Raw genomic sequence first — 9,810 nt, 5'->3', positions numbered from 1 at the left:
GCATTTCGAATTCAATTTCAATTTCAATTTCGCATTTGTTGTGGCTGTTGTGTTGTACTTGCAAATAAAACGAAGGCCTTTTGCATTTATTTACGCCGCCTTGTTTTGTATTTCTGTATTCGTGTATCTGCATTTTTTCTTCATTTTTTTGCATTTGCATTTGCATTTTATTTTTGCGCCGCCATAAACTGGTTGCTGCCACCTCACGCTGGGTGCAACAAAAGCACACATTTGCCGTATTTATAAAATTTTATTGCATTAATTATTTAATTTATGACTTTCTTCTCGCTTTACGACTTGTGCATTTTGTTTGTTTTTTTTTTTTTGCAAACCGTTTCAGTTCAGTTTTATGGACCGTTTCGCTCCACAAATGCAATTCGCATTATTGCGTATTATTGATTGCCGACTGATAATTTCCACAATCGGCAGTCTGTTGACACTCTGATTAGGTAATGTTTGCCATACTCAAATACAAATACTCGATTTCAATTCCATTTCGCATTTGTATTGATTCGCTTCGGTGGCAAGGCCGCAAATAAAATGCAAAAAGTCCATTTCCTCGGCAACTGAAAAACTTGGCAAGCGTCGTCGATTAGATACATACATATATAGAGATACTTTGGCCAGAATAGTGCCGTCGAAATCGTTTTCGAATTGCCCGGCTTCCGCTGCCGCAGTGAAATTGCCATTTAATTGTGTGAAAGGGAAATTCCTACGATTCTGATGGTGCTTCCTCGGAATTTTCGTGATTTTCCTCCACCCGCATCGCCATTTATGAATATTCCAAAGGTTGTTAGAAGTTTACGAGTGGTAAAAGATAAGGAAAAGTAAAGAAAGTTGAGTTCTTATCGATTTTTTTTACAAATTTTCAACTTTTATATAATGTAAACATTTATGGTACATTTTTGTAGATTACCTATAAGATATGATATACAAAGTATTACGAGATTTTACAGTGTGTTTACAGATACTTCCAATTGCATACAAAAACATTTGCTTTCACAAAGTATAAAAAATACATATTGTATATAAAAAAGTTAAGCTTTTGCTGTAACATTCAGCATCGTCAGTTATTTGTCGAGATCATTTTAAATTCTACGAAATTCGGACAATATAACGTTGCGGCCCTCAAATAATCCTATTTTGAGGTACCCTCGAAAAATATTTCCCAATTATTATTTATATATAGAATACAACTCATGCAGTGGCTTGTTTGTTTGGCGCAATATTGCAGAGAAGCCCCCTGATTGTGAGGGGGATAACAAAGGGCGAAGTCACCGCCGTTGGGGCACATTGTGCCCACTTGACAAATAAACCTGATTTCCTTTTTGCGACAGTAGCAATCTGTTTGGAAAAGCGCCGAAAAACGGCGAAAAACCGAGAAAAACGAGGAATAAAACCGAGTGCCCAACGGGAAAGGACAAAATAAACGAATAATAATAATAATAATAATCATGTTGAGCGATAAGCGAGAGGAGAGGTCGAGTTGCCAGCGGAAGGACAATAGCAATCAATCCGATGGCAGGGCACTTTCCGGACGCAACGAAAGTTAATAACACTGCCATTAAAGTTATGCCGCCCAAAGTTATGTGGCCCAAAGGCCCGTTATTATGCCGCGACTTAAAGCAATGTGGCCAAAACGCGGCGGATAACCACGCTAACCCAACGTTTCTTGGCCATGTGCCCGCTGAAGCGAATAGAGAAAACCCATTCTTCCGAGTGCCAGCGAATGAGTGACAAAAGGAAACCTTTTGTGGTTAATTGCACCACCGACTGACTGCCACTAGAAAAAAGAAACACGAAAGAATATAACCGAATGGGCGATGGGAAATGGGAAATGGGCAGTGGAGGGTTAAGGGGCAACGCCAAATGTCAACTGCCAGGCTGCCCCGTCCATTGTGTGTGTGTGTGTGGTGTGTTGTTCTCCCTGGCAACCTGCTGTGTCGATAGAAAAACAGCAGCGACTGTGGCGCAACCCATTCAAATTCACGGGTTTCCGGATTATACGGACAGCGGAAAATGAGCCGGACTAAGCCGTCGGGTCAGCACCAAATCCCACTTCGTTAGTAGATGTGTCTGAAAAAAATAAACATTAAATCATCATTTAAATCTGGATGCTGAGGTCGAGACCTCACTCACAAGCACAAGCTTGTTGGGGGTTAAGATGGGCCTAATGATGCGAAAAAATAATATAATTGGTTTCTTTTTACTTCAAAATTATTGCCAAATATAATGACAATCTGCACTTAATCAGGAGTTTCAGGTAAAATTCCATCTTGCGCAGTTGTAATAAAGATGGTCATAAAATCTTCTTACTTAATTTCATGCGAGATCTTAAAATAACGATCGATGCATAATAACTAGAAATTGTTTATTAAAAAACTAATTGTTTTAAGACTCTCTCGTACATAAGCAGTTGGCACTTGTGTTAATATCCATATAACACCTTATAAAGTTAATAAAGTGTTCTGAATACCAATTGTACATAGTCAACCTAAAATGTTACAGTTGTTATTTTAAAAACATGTCTTCTGCTGATAATTACTTATTCAAACAATATCCATTCAACACTTCTACATTTCAGCTAAACTTGCTCTGTTCATAAAATAAACCCATTTAATGTAGAAATGGGCGATTATTGCCCAGAAGCCGACAACAATATATTTTCCCCTTGCCAATTAGGCAGCCCGCCAGCTAATTAGGATCTGTGTGTAAAACGTTTTTAATATTTTCCCCAGCATTTTGTGAAACATTTTTTTTTATTGTTGTTGTTGTGGTTGTTGGTGAAACAGGGGAATGCGGGCATAAATAAATGATTTCCATTTAAAGCGGACGACTGAACGGGGCGAGATTTAAAATAAATTATATCTGGCGAATTCCCAGGGGCGCTTTACGGCTCACGAGTGACGTGTTTTCCATGTGGGCAAACCATTCCGATTTCCCTGCCGTGTTGAGTGTTTTATGTCGGTGTGTGTTTGTCTGTGTGTTGGTGTGTGTCTGCTCAGCCCACTTTTGGAGCACCCTCCCACACAGAACGACCTCGTCACACTCGACACGCCAATTCCATATGTTGCATACACAGTCCTTGTCAGCCCCTTTCCCCTTTCCCCCGCTATCCCTTCTTCACTCACTCCGCACCCCTTAAGCCATCGACGGCCCGACTATCTATCCATCCACCCATCCACCCATCCATTTATCCATACATCCATCCATCCATCCATCCAGCCAGCCAGCCTTCCACCCACCACGCAGCCTAGATCCAGATGAAGGGGTGTGGAGAACGAGGACGACCGCATTGCATGAATTTAGCGTAACCCCGAAGCATTTCGACTATCCAGGAGCCAGGATCCAGGACTCGCTCTCTGTCGCTCTCCATGGCTATGGCTATGGCTATGGATGTGGCTCTTTGGTGGACTGACTCCATATAAACGCTCATATTGAACGGGGTAGTAGCGGCGGCAATTCAGATAATTGAACATGTTTCCGCTGTTCGTCGTGGCTTCGGCCTCGTCCTTCGATTCCGTTTTGTTGTCCTCGTCCTCGTCCTCGTCCTCGGAACCCCTTTTAGCATTTTTCAAAAGTGCCCTTTCCACTTGCCCCACTACAACCAGCTCGAGCTCGGGTGGCTTTACTTCTCGCATAGGTTGTATTCCTAGATAGGAGGTATAGGTATAGCTATAGGTATACGAAAGCGAGTGAGCTGAACGGCATGAATTTGAATGCCAGTCAAGCCCTTGGTAGACTCGCTCACAAATACCAAGCATCATCGCCACGTACGAAGGCTGGAAGCCAGGAGGGCAGAAGGCAGGGCAACTCCATTTTGTAAGCGGCGGCTTAGGGTGACCAGAGCTGTCAAAGTGTTGGAAAACCTTTTTTTTTCGAAAAAGAATGGGTGGAGTAATTCAATGAATATGTAAATCATCTTTTGAATAATTTTTACGCAAATTAATGTGAGTTCTAAAGGATTGAAAGTGAGATGGGAACGGTTTAAAGACACAATTATGCGTCGACCCTTTGCCTTTCTTGTGTTACTTGTTTTTAACTTCATGTATCCTTTGAAAGCATGCCCTTCTCTATCTTGTGGTTTCCTCTTCTCATACAGTAAAGGGCAACTAAAGGTTAAGTTACTCCAAGCTGGTCACACTGGCAGGCACACAGCCCTTAGCAAATGGGCTGTTACCTGCTATGCCTGTCAATGAAAAGGGGCAGGTCGCACGTAAAGCTCGAGCAACTCGCAAGTCATGCATTTTACGACGGGCCCTACTATTCAGGGTCTTTACTTATTTAGGACTGGAGCTAATAGAGAACGACATGCCACCACCACCACCCCTCTGCCCTTCGAATTTCCCCCCTCAGCTGGGTCCATTTTATCCCTGAGCTAAGCTTTCGGGATATCCTCTGCAGTGTCATAAAGTTTACACTTTATGTGCGTTTGCCGTTTATCCTTTAATATTTTTAAAGCCCAGGGAGCCTTTCTAGCTCACACACACACACACAGAGAGACAGAAGGAGGGCAGAGAGCACGAGGGCTTTATAAAAATTAAATATTTGCCCATGAGAAAGGCGTGGGAGTGAAGGTGGGGGTGGAGGATTTGTTGGGTGGAAGGGATATGAAACAACAACAACAACAGCAAGTGCGACAGAAAGTTAGAGCAGCAAAAACTTTTCCTTCTCTTTGATGCGCTGTCCTCGCAGTTGTCCTTGTTCCTGTTCCTTGCTCGCTTCCCAAGTGTGTGTGTGAGTGTGTTTTGTGTTTGTGTGTGTGCTCTGTGTTTGTGTGTGTGTGTGCTTGCTGTTTTTCCGAGGCTGGGCACACGAAACTTTTCGACGCGTGCTTTGTGCCCGTTTGCTTATTTCGCTTCAGGCATTCTCTTGCTCCCATTCGCATTCACCCACACAAACACACCGCCGCACACCCACACACCCACTAGCACACCCACCCATTAAAAGAGACCTACACCCACGTGGACAGCTCTCGCTTGGTTTTGACTTTTTGTGTTAAGGACATTATTGCATGCCCTGCTGGATGCACTTTGGGGTTGGTTCTTGCACCCCCTGTGCGCCCGGGTCCGTTTTCAATTTCCTTTCCTTTCATTTCCATTTCCATGCCCATTTCCATTTTATACGTTCGACATTTGATTATATTACGATAGATATTTTCGGATTTCTTCTACCAAACGAGCGAACCACTGACCGCCGAGGGGCGAATCCCCTGAGCTACAATTAGGCGAGTTAATGACTGCTTCGGAAAATAAACTTTTCCGCCGGTCGATCAATTTCCCAATGCTCCAGTGGGCATTTCCAAACGGGACTGTGGTCTTTCGAAGCATAAACATTTATAGTTCTCTACGGTTCTCAATAGAAAATTATGGAATAAAAACATAGGATAACAAACACAGGTAAATGTTAATCCGGAAAATGGAATCAAAAGTTCAATTCTCCATAAATTGTTAGACTTTTTAAGAATTTTTCGCATACTAGATTTTTTCTTGATCATTCTTGAAAGAATAATAAGATACTACACTTTTTATCTTTTCTACTTTTGAGTGGCTTAAGTAAATATAGGAAGCTATTATGAAAACTTAAAGGCAAGTTTATTGCAGGACGGGTTTAAGTATTTCTCGTTTTTCTATGGCAAAAATTGATTAATTCTTGGTAAAAATAAATGAAAGGTTAAATGAAAATCTAATACTAAATTATTTGCAGTACTGCTGTGCCTCCTGATTGCTGGAACCAACTGGGTATTAGGCCTAATTCTCTAGTGAAATCGCCTGCGGGCTAACGAAGGTAAATGAGATGTTTGCATTTTCAGTGGTCGATGATCAATTGAATTTTCCGAATAGCCCTCTTATTTTCCTATCCTTCACTGCCATATAAAACATCCTTGTTTTCCGTTCACCTCCGTTTTCCCTTCGACTGCAACCGGCTGTTGATTTATTGTCATGTTCTGGACTCCGGACACCTTGGCATCGTGCGTGTTGCCTGAATTTCCCCACTTTTCCTTCCCCGTTGTGGTTTTAACTGTGTTATTTATTTTTTTTCTTCTTGCTGGCGAGTCCCGTTTGGCCGTTTGTCGAGACTTAACATATTAATCAAAGGCATGAAATCTTTATCAAGTTGTCAAGCGGCACTGCGGAGTCTTTGCAACATGGTCTGTGGCTGAAACCCGTTTGATCCTTAACACGCATCCCAACCCATCGCATCCCATCGCATTGCATTGCATATCCCATTTGGCATTTCACGTTCTCATTTGCGATTTGCACAATCGGAAAAAGCTAAAATTGCGCACGAAAATGCAAGAAGAATAGGGGGAGAGATGGTAGGGAGTAAGCAGAAGAAAGACGAGGCGGAAGAACAGTCTACAGATTTTGTCACCACAGCTTGGCACTGCGATCCGAATCGGCGGCATTAATATTCACATGTCGTTTTTGCACAGTAAAAAACGTGCATAATCCAGCAGCTATTCACTTTTGGATAATTTATGTTGCACCTCAAACTTTTTTTTATTATCAGTCAGACAATCTGATGGTTTTGCACTCGCTCGTAAATAATGGGTTATTTTCAAAACGATATGGGTTTGTACTTCTGTTCTGCCGAACCAAATGATTCTGAGTAACCTGTCTAAGTTAACATTTCGTTATAATTTGGCTGTGGAATATCTTTTATTTCATTATTATATTCGGGTTTGTAACAACATAGTTCTAAAATATTTCAAGCAGTTGTCAGTTAAGGGATTGACAAGTTTTGGAAACCAAAACGACTGAAAGTTGAGAGGTAAAAACTCGATATATTTTCATATGGATTCAATCCCATTTTTATGGGATGAACAATTCAAAAACATGTTTGTATAATCCTGAGATCATGGTGTTGAAAAAGATTGCAAAGATTCTTAAGCATGTTCGTATGATCTTGTAGTGATGTAGAAAGCTTCTTAGATACTACTTAGATACAAAACTGCGACTCTATTTCTCGCCGTGTGTTTCCTCGGCTCGGAGGCCTCAAACGAAGTCGCTGGAATTGGTTTGAAATTCAGGCTCTCCGGTCCGAAGTTGGATGTCTAAACAGAGGCCGCCGTCTGTCTGTCTCTGTCTGTGTCGCAGTCGCAGTCGCAGTGTGTGCCTCTGCCCCCCAATTCTCCACCGAGATTCTCCACAACTCTTGCCCCTTCCCGGCTGCGCAGTCTCCTCTCAACTGCCAACTGCCGACTGCCGACTGCCGACTTCCAACTGGCAACTGGCCGCATAAATTTACTCAAAAGCTGACGCTAACTAAAGTCTCGACTTTTGCTTGGCTCCTCGGCCTCAAAACTGGTTCCATTTATGCAAGCTATTATTATTGCTTTTGTTGTTGTTGTTGTTGTTGTTGTTGTTGTTGTTGTTGCTTTTGCTGTTGTTGATGTTTGTTGCTGCTTTTCGTATTGTGCCTAGTAGTGGCTTGTTGTAGTTGTTGTTCTTGCCGCTCTCGCATTGAATTTTGCGCCTCGATTTTTAGCTTTGGCCGCAGATACATTTTACTTATCGGCATCTAAATTCGAAGTCGCCGTTCGCAATTTCAAACCAGGTTCGAACTGCCAATTCTCGCGGGTATCTTTAAGATTTCGAGTGTTTGTGCGAGTGTGTTTGCCAGTTTGCTAGTTTGCCAGTTTGCCAGTTTGTTTGATTGTCTACTCTCCTTGGCAAAAAGTATCGAATTTCGTTGGCCGAGTGGGAGATCAAACAAAATGAACAAATAGCACGAAAATGGTTGGGAGCCAGATTGAGATACAAAGTTAAGGCGACATTATATAAGATTAGTTGCGACGAAGCTGATCAACGATCAACAAGATCTTTAAGTAATTTATTCACTTTTGAGGGGCTCGCATTCCGGAGAGATCAACACCGACACAGAGGTTACCAGACGCATTTTCAATTTGTTTATATCAATGTTTTCGTTTCCATTCGACTTAATGAATGATTAAATACTTCCTCTGCCACTTCCCAATCTCGCACTCACTCCTCTCACAATATCGCAGCATATCTGCGCATAAACACATTCGTTCGCCTTGAAAATGGGCTTGAAATGATTCCTTTGTTTATCATTACTTCAGTGCGTCCAACTGCTGGGCCTGAAATAATTACGATTATGAACAAATATAAATGCACATAACTGTGTGCCTCGTATTTGTTTGTAAATACACACAGCGCTGGCGAATGAAGGCCTTTGAAGATACAGATACTCGCGATACTCGCGAACGCGCTCGATTCACTGATCAACTTTCTATGGCCGAACATGGTCGAAATTAATGAACTTTTGCGGCGCTCAGATTTGTTTGTTTGTGGATGAAAGTTGGCACGAGTCAAGGCCGCGAATTGATGGATCTATCAAGCGTTTTATGGTCTTCTTGATAATGATCTGTGTCATAAATAACAGACATTCAGTGAGGCGATGTCGATGCCGAAGGCGATAGAAATGAAAATGCTTCCTTGTGTCCCACGATCGTCGTGTGTCAAACAGGTATTTCCACCATTTTGGGTAGTGGAAACCGACTTGGTAGAAACATATCTAAACAAACAGAAAAATAGTTTGACCAACATTGTAAGGTTTTTAAGATTTTAGCAAATGATATCTAGATTAAGTTATAGTATGATACTTCACATTGCAATCAAAAAGGTCATGAATTCAACGAGTTTTAGTCGTTTTCTAGCTAATATTTCAAACTGACAGATACAGTATTTGCACTTTTATATGAAAAGTTTGATCTAAAAGCCATTTAAAAGCAACATTAATGGCATTTTTGGCTAAATAACTCCATAATTCGAAAGCCCGCAGCACTCGAGCAACAAAATGGAGAATGACAGGCAGCGACGACCCACCGAGTGGTTGAGGATACCACACATGTGTATCACTCCGCGTGGCGCACAAATGACCCTCTCTCGCCGCATAAATAACGGTGCACCACCATTCGCAGGGAGCGGGGAGCAGGGAAGTGCACCTCGTTGTGGCAGCGATAAATTTGCTTTGAAAGTTTCCCCCGAAAGTTTTTCCGGAAAGTTAATTGATTTATATTTTGACATTTTGCGCAAAAACCAGAGAGAGCAAACCCAAAATGAGTGGGAAGCCTGGCAAAAGGAAGCGAGTGGAGTTGGCAGCCTTCGTGACAAATGTCGGAAGTTAATTTTGCGTGGGCGGCATCACGGAAAAAAATAATACCATCGGTAATTACTCACGACCTCTATCAAAACCTTTTGAAAAAGTATCTCAACAAATATATTATGCAATAATGGTTAAAACTAGTGCCAGCTCGAAGGTTTCTTTAAAACCATTTAAGCCAAAGTGGCATTAAATTAAAATGATTTTTAGTAGGTATTTTGAAAACACGCTGAATATCATTAAGCTAGAATAGAAACTAAAAATTATAGAAAGTAAAGTTCATAGAAAGTCTATTTAAAAATCTATACAGTTTAAAGACCATTCTAAAAATGATTTGGGTTTTTGTTATGGGCTTAAAAAGAAATGTAACTTATTGTATTTAAACATGTTTCGGTGTGCACGAAGTTAAATGAGCCTTTGACCTTTCCATCATTATTTATAAATTCGATAAAACATGAATATAATATAATATTATAATATAATATAATATATATACATACATTTAAGATCCTTTTGCTAAACCTATTTAAAGTTGAAAATCATGTTGATCTGTTTACAATGATGAAATTGAAATAAAAAGACTAGTCAGTCTTTTGTTAAAACCAAACATTAGTTAAGCTTTGTGTGTAGAAACTAAGATTCCCATCATTAGTGTTGGGGATATATCAATTTCTTATTCTT

The sequence above is a fragment of the Drosophila santomea genome, chromosome 2R (genome assembly GCF_016746245.2).
Source record: "Drosophila santomea strain STO CAGO 1482 chromosome 2R, Prin_Dsan_1.1, whole genome shotgun sequence".
Taxonomy (NCBI): domain Eukaryota; kingdom Metazoa; phylum Arthropoda; class Insecta; order Diptera; family Drosophilidae; genus Drosophila; species Drosophila santomea.
The sequence above is the reverse complement of the archived record's forward strand: the minus strand, read 5'-3'. Positions refer to the sequence as shown.